General features: G+C 44.5%; 1 protein-coding gene across 7 annotated transcripts in view; it reads right to left on the reverse strand.

Moving 5' to 3' along the window:
- The window catches only part of DLGAP1 (DLG associated protein 1), an 882341-nt gene extending 876449 nt beyond the window's left edge, over positions 1 to 5892 (reverse strand). For 4 of the 7 annotated variants that reach the window (XM_012745938.3, XM_012745934.3, XM_012745936.2 and 1 more), the window contains exon 1: positions 5498 to 5891. The gene's annotated coding sequence lies outside the window, so the exon portion shown is untranslated. Of the gene's footprint in view, positions 1 to 5497 lie in introns of all 7 variants that reach the window. The other 3 variants (XM_020282327.2, XM_012745935.3, XM_012745931.3) reach the window with 1 other exon arrangement.
- Between the last annotated feature and the right edge of the window lie 3462 nt (positions 5893 to 9354).

Here is a 9354-nt window from a genome sequence, read left to right on the forward strand (position 1 = left end):
ATTATGGCCCTTGCTCAGTTGGAATACAAATCTGCATTCATTCACTTGCTTATTCATTCATTCACCCAACCGATGTTTACTGACCATTTATTTACTGACCACAGGTGCTGTGCTTAAGCGTCAGTGATATTTGGTGAACACGCTATATTTAGTTCTTGCTCTCATGGAATGCACAGTTCAGTGGAGAAGGCAATCAACTAGACACTTACAAGTCAACACATCATTATTTACTGTAAAAGGACCATGGAAGAAGTATAAAGTGCTAAAATGGCATTCACCTGGAGAGCCTCACTGCCTTTTCAGCTGAGGTCTGAGAAAGGGGAAACAATGTAAGAAATAGCATTCCAGGGAAAGAAAGACTTCTTATCCTGCTTCATAGAAGCTATTAAAACAAGTGAGTCTTACCTGAAATTGTCTAGGCGAGCATTCCAGGGGTGTCACAATTTAACGATTTCCCTGCTGCCCCTCCCAAACTCTAAACGGAAAGCACATCCTTGTTTGAAAGAATGAAAAGGTGACTTGCCTTCTGGGTTAATGTCTACAGGAAAACAGACTGGAAGGGAATGAGGTTGCCTCGCCTTTTTGCTGGTATAGTGTGATGAATCACATCAAAGAAAAGTTGTTTGCAAAGTCTGAGACAAGATCAAAATGCCATTTTCCTCTGAAACGGCAGCATGTGTCTTATAAAGAAATCTCAGTGATATCTAGCAGGGAAATTTCTAGTCCGGAAATAGATTCCACGCTGAGTTTCCACTGAAAGTGAATCCAAGAAAGAAAGGGTCTCCAGGGAAAGGGTTTGATCAGAAGGTTAGAGTGAGGGTTAATGCCAATCCTCCTATGACATCCTCATAAACATTCTCCAGTAGTAGAGAATTAAAGGCAAGTTACTCTAGCAGATGCTTTCAAATTAGCCAAAACCATGTCACCAGAGTAAAGCAGCAGATCTGGAAATGTGCCCAAAGATATCTTCCCACAAACTGCCTGAGGGAGCCATTTAAATGTCTCTGAACCCTCCTGGTGCAGGGATTCACACTCCAGCAAGGCTAAGGAGACAGCAAGTCACAGCACAAACCCTCCTTTTCTAATTGCTTATCCACAGCTTTAACAAGACCATCACTCTGCTGAATACTAAGAAAACCTAGCAAGATTGGGCAGCTCCAAATCTCACACTTCATGGCTTTCTTTTGTGTTGCTGCTTACAAACTTGACAAGAAAACATTGTGAGAAGATCAAGAAATTGTCCATGACAATGGATGACCAAACCATGATAAGTGAATATGAAAATGAACAGTTTGGTTTCTGGAAAATCCTAGGAAGAAGGAGGAGGATGGGTTTGCATCTTCATAATATATTCTGAGTACTGATATCTACTTCACAAATTGATATCGAATGGGACAATCCTACCCAGATATGCTGGTTCTCATCTACCTAAGAAAATATCCAAGAATCTGAGCAAAAGATCTGTGGATATAGACCCAGAGGGCTTCCTGTGCATAAGCTGGTTTTCCTAAGGGGGATGTCACTTGTTACCAGTATTCATTACTCCCACAGGAAGTAGAAAACAATAAATATCAACCAGGAAAAATCATAAGTCAATAAAGGAGAAAACATCTCACTCATACGACAGTCACCTGGCCCCTACCATTTACTAGAATGAAGGATGCAAATTTGTGGGGTGAACACATCTCCTATGCAATATCAACCTGCAGGTAATCAGACCAAGGAACAGAAGACCCAAAGGGAAGTCACTCACCTTTATAACTGCTTTATATTCACACCACATTTTTCTTGTTCTCAACCACATGTTCTGCTCCGGTTTGTGTATTGCAGGGTTACAAAGAATGAAGTAGCAAATAACAGTACACAGTATTGGACAAGCCAAACAGATATGTGTTAGAAGAAAAGAAACTGGTACCTGGCATCCTATACAATCGGTTGTCTGTGGGTGTCTTATAAATGAAAGTGAATATCAGAAGACTGTTTCTAAATCCTTCTTCATGGCAAAGAATGTTTCAAACCTCCCTAGGAATTGGCAATTCTTGGTAGACCACACATCCAGAGAAAGTCTCTATAATCAGGCAGTAGTAACAGGCTACAAATTCTCCGTGATAAAAAAGGAAGAACATCTTTGGGGAGACACTGTGATTACTCCCTCCCTTTGAAAATAGAGAACTACAAGCACCTAGAATCTTAGGAAATAAAATAGGCAGCTGAAGACATGGGGTGATTTTGAATCTCCAAGTGTCCCAATAAAACAAAGATTTTCTAGAATGCCAGCAAAGGATCTTCTTGTGATGATGTTTCTTTAAAACAAAAAATGTACAAAAAGTCCAACATACCATAGACATACAGCATAGATTATAAGTATGAGAAATGGGGAATCAGGGAAAAGTGTTCAGGTTTTTCAAGTGTCTTTTTAGTCTTCCTATTTTAATGGTGTTCCTTTAGCAAGGGAAAAATAATTACAAAAAAAAAGAAAAAAGAAATTAAAAAACTTACAACTATATTTTTCCTTAAATTAAGAAAAGAGAGATAAGTGTGGTTTCCATAAAGATGAAATCTTCATAAAGGTCTTTTAATTGGATGCTTTCTAAGAGGAAACCAATTCCCTCTCCTCTGATGAAGGGTGGTACAATTTGTTGAAATGATCATGAAGGTAACATAATGTGTATTTGAGTTGATCATAGAAATTTCACTATGCAAATACATATTAGATAGTAGTTTCCTATTCTTTCTGAATTTAAAATATTCAAAATCAAAATCAAAGCACTGAATTCTTTGTTTCCAAATGAGCTATTCAAAGAATATGGTACTTGTTTCAATTAAGTTGTTACTGAAACTATTACTCTGCTACATAGCTCTAAAATGAGTAGTTTGTAAAACAAGTTCCCCCCTTCCCAGTTTTAACTTTATATTGTAAAAATATCAATCTAGATGGCTATATTAAACAAATGCATACATATCTAATAGAGTTAACCCAAAGTGTATGCAGTTTCTATATCCAAGTTTGAATCAATAGGGCACTTAAGCTTAGAAGGTTTTTAGAAAGTAGAACACCACAGTTAGTTTTAGGCTATTTCTTTTTATGGGCTACACAATATTTTGGGAGGAAGGCCTTGTTTCCAATTGCTTTCAATAATCACGAATATGCTTTATCAAGTTTTTAGTTCTAGCAGAATAAAGTTTACATTGAAGGAGAAATTAAACATGCTAAACCATGAAAAGTCCCCATAGGGAAAATTCATGTACGTATTATTCCTCAAAAGCACACTTGTTTCCATGTGATTGAAAGAGCTTTATCTGAAAATTACTTTGCAATTTTTTAAAGAATCTGTTAAACAGTTCATTTTGCCAATATTTATATTGCCTGTAATTCTTAAGATAAAATATTGCATTTGCAAAGTAATTTCAGAATAAAAATATAGAGAGAAATAGATGCATTTCCTTAACTTACATGTGCAAGCATGTTCTTCTTTTCTCATACAGAGTAACTAACATCTGCTTTTAAAGTTAATTTAAAAAAAAACACAGTCACAAAATTTTAGATCTGGAACCAGGGCTATTTCAATGTAGTGAGTTTACTTCAGCAACTTCGAACTACTAAATCCAAAGGAAATAAAGGCTACTGACACCAGATTTCTATGAACTTTTTCTTCTTTCATGCCAAAGTATGAATTTTCTGAACCAAGGGTAGCTTTTATAACCTAAACTTTTTAATTCCATAAATTTTACATAGATTAATTCAAAATTTCTTTATGACTTTGAATTTCCTTTTTGAAAGCTTAAAGAAAACTTTATACTTTTGGCATTAGATAAATTAGGTTACTTGTAACATTTTTGCCTCCATGTCATTTCCCATCAAGTTGCAATAAAAAAGTATTGCTAGGTACGGAAAATGACCTGGGCCAACAGAAGCCGCTTCCTGAACTGAAATTGTGCTATAAATAACAGTCAAAAGGCTGCTCCTTTTGGAACAGCTCCTTCAATGGCAAAAATAAATAAATAATTTGCAGGATATGTGCCTCCGTCTCCAAAATCGTTTTCCTAATTTTAAGCATTCCTCGCCCCTGTAGCTACACCTTAGGTCGATCTACCACCGCTTTCTACGCGCCCATTCATGAAGACCACAAAAGCTGAAGATCTGTCGTTAACTGTTACTTTTATTATTCGTCTTTGCTTGTAGCGATTCCATAACTTCGCGAGCCATGGCGGGAGGCGGGGAGCTTTCGCCTCCCACCACCCGCAGCCAGGCTCCCGGCGTCGGGAGCAGGGAGCGCAGAGTCCCGCCTGGACCCATAAAAGACGTAGCATGTCACCCACCAGAGTCCCTGTCCTCGCCGCCCGGCCACTTCCAACCCCTTCCCCGCCGCACGTCCTCCCCTCTCGGGCAGGAATTCCGCAGCGCTACCGGCCGGGCGGGAGGCGAGCCCTGCGGCGGGGGACAGCGGCGCGCGGACACAGGCGCCCAGTGTCTCCGCGCCCGCACCCGGGCCGCGGGCCGCCCCTTCCCACGGCCCCGGGGCCGCCCGGCGAGGCGGGGACAGCTCGCCCTCCGCGGGGAACACAGCAGCCAGAGTCCTGAATGCAGGGTCTTCATCGCTGCGGGGCTTCCGCAGGTCCCTGCCGCAGCTGCAGCCACCCCTCAATGAAAGTGCAATTTGTTGTCGCTCCCAGCCCAGAGGAGAGGTCCCCTTGTGGTCTCGGCTCCAGCCCGGCTCATTCAACTCGCTGAATGCCGGGTCTCATCGCCCGCCGCGGGATTCGCCAGGAACTGGCCTAGGCCGCGGGCAGGGGGCGACTCTCCAGTGACCTCCTACTTGGACCCAATTCTCTCCTATTCTCTCTCTCTCACTCTCTCTCCCCCCGTGTCTCTCTTTGTGTCTCTGTTCTCTGGCTGTCTCTCTTACGCACACCACACACACCACACACACACACACACACACACACACACACACACGGGAGGGGGGGTCCCTTTCTACCAACCCATGCCAAAATGTCACCCAAAAAACAAGTGCAACAACTTGCTTTGCAAACGACCCAGGATCCTTGGACAGTCCCCGCAGTGAGCGGCCCCCTCCTGCCTTCCCTGTAACGCGCATCCGGGGTGGGGGCGGCTGCTATGAAACTGGCTGGTGAAGAAGACCGGGACTGGAAACCAGTGTTCTCCTCCCCTCCCCCTTCCGAGACCCTGGCGCAATTAGAAATTCGTCCCCTCCCCAGGTCCCAAGGGGGAGCCGCGAGGAACGCCCGCTCGGAGAGGGAACGCCTGCCCCAGGGTCCCCGGGTGGCCCAGGGGGCCCGGCGTGCGCCCCGCGCGGCTGCGGGGGAACGGGGAGCGGGCGCGCAGGCGGGCGGCCCGGGGAGCCCAGCCCGCACCCCTCCGCGGGCAAGGAAGCGGCGACCGCGGGAGGGGAGGCGGCGGGCAGCAGCCACCTGCGCGCCGCGACCGCCGCCGCCGCCGCCGCGCGCGCCCCAGCCCGGCGCAGCCCGGCGTTACCTTGCCGCTGCCCGCAGCCCAGCCGGTCCTCGCTTGCTGCGTGCGTCCGTCGGTCTGGCGAGCCTCGAAGGGAGGGCGCGAGGGGTGTCCCGCGGCTGGGACCGGCCCTCAGAGAGGTGACGCGAAGGACTCGAGACACGAGCCGAGGCGGCGGCGGCCGCCGGCGCCGAGGATGCTGCCGAGTCCCCGGGGCCGAAGGTGCCGGCGAGGCCGTGTCCTCGGGATTGCGGCGCCCGGAGCGCAGCGCTCGCCGCGGGCGCGGAGGCTGAGCGCCGGGACGCGGCGGGCCGGGGCGGCGAGGCTGGGCTGGTCACCCGCCCCTGGGTGCATGTTAATACGGAGGGGAGGAGGAGTCCCGCGCTTCCTCCGCCCAACCACCGGAGCCGGCGGGCGGGCGGCGGCCGCGGCCCCGAGCCAGCGCTCCCACCCGCCCCGGCTACTACGGCGCGGCCGCCCGCCCCGGCCCCAGCCCCGGCACGTGCGCCGAGGCCGCGCGGAGGCGCCGGCGTCCCCCGGGGCGTGCTGGGGCCTGCGGTGCAGCCCGCTCAGCCTTCGGGCTGGAAGTGCGCTCGAACCAGACGGAGGAGAAAGCCCAGCATCCCCGGCTCGGAGCTGAGGGGCGGCCACCCGCCAGTGGGCGTGACCCATCGGTTCACTTGCGCAGCATCTTTGGAGAATTGAGCCTTCCCCTCCCCTCTTGCCAGCCCTTGTTCCTAACCTGGTCGTTTTAAGGGAGAAAGCAGGAAAACTCAGAACACTTTCTATCACCGGAGATCAGGTCGGCCGGCAGATGGTTTGCAGATCTCTTCTCGCCATCATCGGGGTCCCTAGTAGAATTTTGGAAGAAATCATAGCCAGTCATAGCCATGGAAGGAGATGGGACAGTGGAAAGTCTCAGACTCACGGCACCAATGTTCGAAGCCAGCATCATTACTTTCAAACAGCTGTTTCTTCCCCAGAGCCTCAGTTTCCTCTTCTCTGCAGGACAACTGTCGGGAAGTTGTGTGGATTCTATTACACAGTACATGTTCCACCAGTTCATGTTGGCATTGGCCAAAAGGCAATTAGGAAAACGAAACCAATCTCTTCTCCTCCTATCCTCTGACCTCGGCCAACTCCCCTCCATCCGCCCCAGGTGCGCTGGGAAACCGGGCCCCTACCCATAGGCTGAGCACCTCGCCTCTGTGCTCTCTGTGAGCAGAAGAATCCAACTTGCTTCAAAGTAAGAACAGAGATAGTGGTGTGAAGAGGTGAATTGAGATTTGGGTCAAAGAGAACAAGCAAATCAATTAAGTATTTATTGAGCTCAGTAAGTACTAATGTTAAAATAGTTAAAAAAAATAATCGTAGTTAATCACCCTTTCATTGTTTCCCTCGACTCAAAAACGAAATGGCACCTTCATGGAGAATGCCCTTTGTTCTACAGCTCCCAGAGAGATCATTGTGCCAAAAAGTATATAATCTTCTTTATGTAATTGTACCCATAAGTTGTAGCATAAGATTTAGCATCTGTTTTGTGTGATATCTAATTATAAATATTAATAGAATATCCTTTTTAAAGAAAACACTTCTAAAAATGCAGGGAAGTGAAAAACAGTTTTCATAAAAATATGACTCAGATAAATAATCTCTTTTCCACAATTTCACTGAGTGATTTTCCATTAAAGACGAAAAAATCTTGAAAGCACTAAATGGAGGTAAATTCTCAGCATTGTAGTACCTTGATCACAAATGCTTTAACAATGTGCTAAAATATATTCCCAGACAATTCAAGAATGACTATATAGGGTCACTTATGCTTCAAAGCAGACTCTATGAAAAAGCAAAATACTGACAAGTGAAAGTAGCCTTCATAATTTGGAAAAGACAACTACTTTGTCTTCCTAGATTTGTGAAGGTTCTTAATACACAGGTTTTCTTTTTTAAACTTTTAGTTGTTGTAGATGTACATATTTGGAGGAGCATTGATATTTTGATACGTGTATACAGTATGTAATGATCAAATCAGCGTAATGGGGATACCATCACCCAAACATCTATCTTTTCTTTGCACTGGGAATATTGCAATTCTTCTCTGATTATTGTGAAACATACAGTGAATTATTGTTAACTATAGTTTCCCTTCTATACTAGCAAATGCTAGAACTTATCCCTTTTGTCTATCTGGGTTTAATCCATAGGTTTTCTAATGACATCACATAAAGAAGAAGGCCAATGTAATTGTCAGGCCCAAATTCAAAACTGATGACTATAGTAAATAAAATTATTAATTTGAAGTGAAAAATCAATTTTCTTACAAAATTCTTATGGTAGATGTCATCCAGCAACAATGGTATCAATACACCACTACTATTTTTAGGGTTTTCTGACTAAGTGACAAAAACCAAATTTGGCTAACTTAAGTGAAAGTAATTTATTGGAAAGATATTGAAAGCTTCCAGAATTAGAGAAAGGGCTGGAAAGCAGTCTTGGAAACAGGTATGATATGAGGCAATACTGATGGTCTAGGACACAAGAAAGAGAAGTAGTTTGGTTTGGTGCTGCATAGTCAACATGAGTAAATGCCAATTTTTTCTAACCTCCCATGACTGGACTAAAATTCACAATCACAGGGTTGAGCATTCCAAGCTCTAAAGAGGCACTAACTCTGTGCCTGTACCAGGATGAGAAGAGGAAACATTTGATTTCTTAATTTTCAGATTGGAAGGCATGTGTCTGGATCTATGACTTTTCTAAAAGAACATATGATTGGAGATAGGTAATTCCTCAAAATAAGATCAGGGAGTAAGTAAGAAGGGTGATTTAATGCTGAGATTTTTTTAAATGATAAATATCTATTACATTGAGTGGCTATGAAATTTACATTGTAATTTTCATTTTCTTTGAAACAAACGGTGATATTGTATAAGGAAAACAGAATCTCTTTTTATTGTTATTATTCATATGCTTATTTTTAGTTAACGAATTTTTAAATGTTGTTTAAATATTGTGTGGCTGGTTACCTTATTTACACAAGCACAGTGCCTGTAAGTGCTTCTACAAGCCATAGGTAGTCAGCTGTACTCATTTCAGCAATCACAGTGTGGTAGCTAAATAATGACTATGGAAGGATGTCCAAGTTCTAATCCTTGGAACCAGTGAATGGTACCATACATGTCAAAAGGAACTTCACAGATGTAATTAAGGATCTTGAGATGGGAAGTTTATCCTGAGTTAGTGGGTTACCCCAGTTGGCCCAATTATAAATACAAATGTCTTTATAAGAGGGAAGCAAGAAAATCAAAGGTAGAAGAAGGGGATGAGAATGACAGAAGCAGAAGTTGGAGTGATACACTTTGAAGATGGGGGAAGGTGGCCATGAGCAAAGGAATGTAGGTGTCCTCTGGAAGCTAGAAAAGGTAAGAAAAGGATTTCCCCCCAGATCTTCCAAAAGGAATGCTGGTCTGCTAACATCTTAATTTTAGCCCAGTTAAACTGATTTCAGTCTTCTGATATCAGAGCCGTAAGATAAAAATTCCTGTTGCTTTAAGACACCATCTTTGTGATAATTCATATTAGCAGCCATAGGAAACTTACCTGACCCTGAGGAGCACTCTCCTAAAAGCACACAAATGGTAGCAGGTGGCATGACAGTCCTCACTGTAGAAGAAGCACAAAAAAGTGTATCTACTTCTGGAGAAAGTAACTCAAAACTGGCTAAGTCAGCAAATATATTAGTGAGAACAGGAAATTGAAAACCATGGACAGATGGGGTTCTTATCCAGGAGTTTCCAATTCTCTGGATAAATCACAATGGTGGTATTCCTTCTAGACCCCAGCGTGGTCAAACACACAGGATCCCATTAAAATGAAGCCTC

Source organism: Microcebus murinus, chromosome 17 (genome assembly GCF_040939455.1).
Source record: "Microcebus murinus isolate Inina chromosome 17, M.murinus_Inina_mat1.0, whole genome shotgun sequence".
Classification (NCBI taxonomy): domain Eukaryota; kingdom Metazoa; phylum Chordata; class Mammalia; order Primates; family Cheirogaleidae; genus Microcebus; species Microcebus murinus.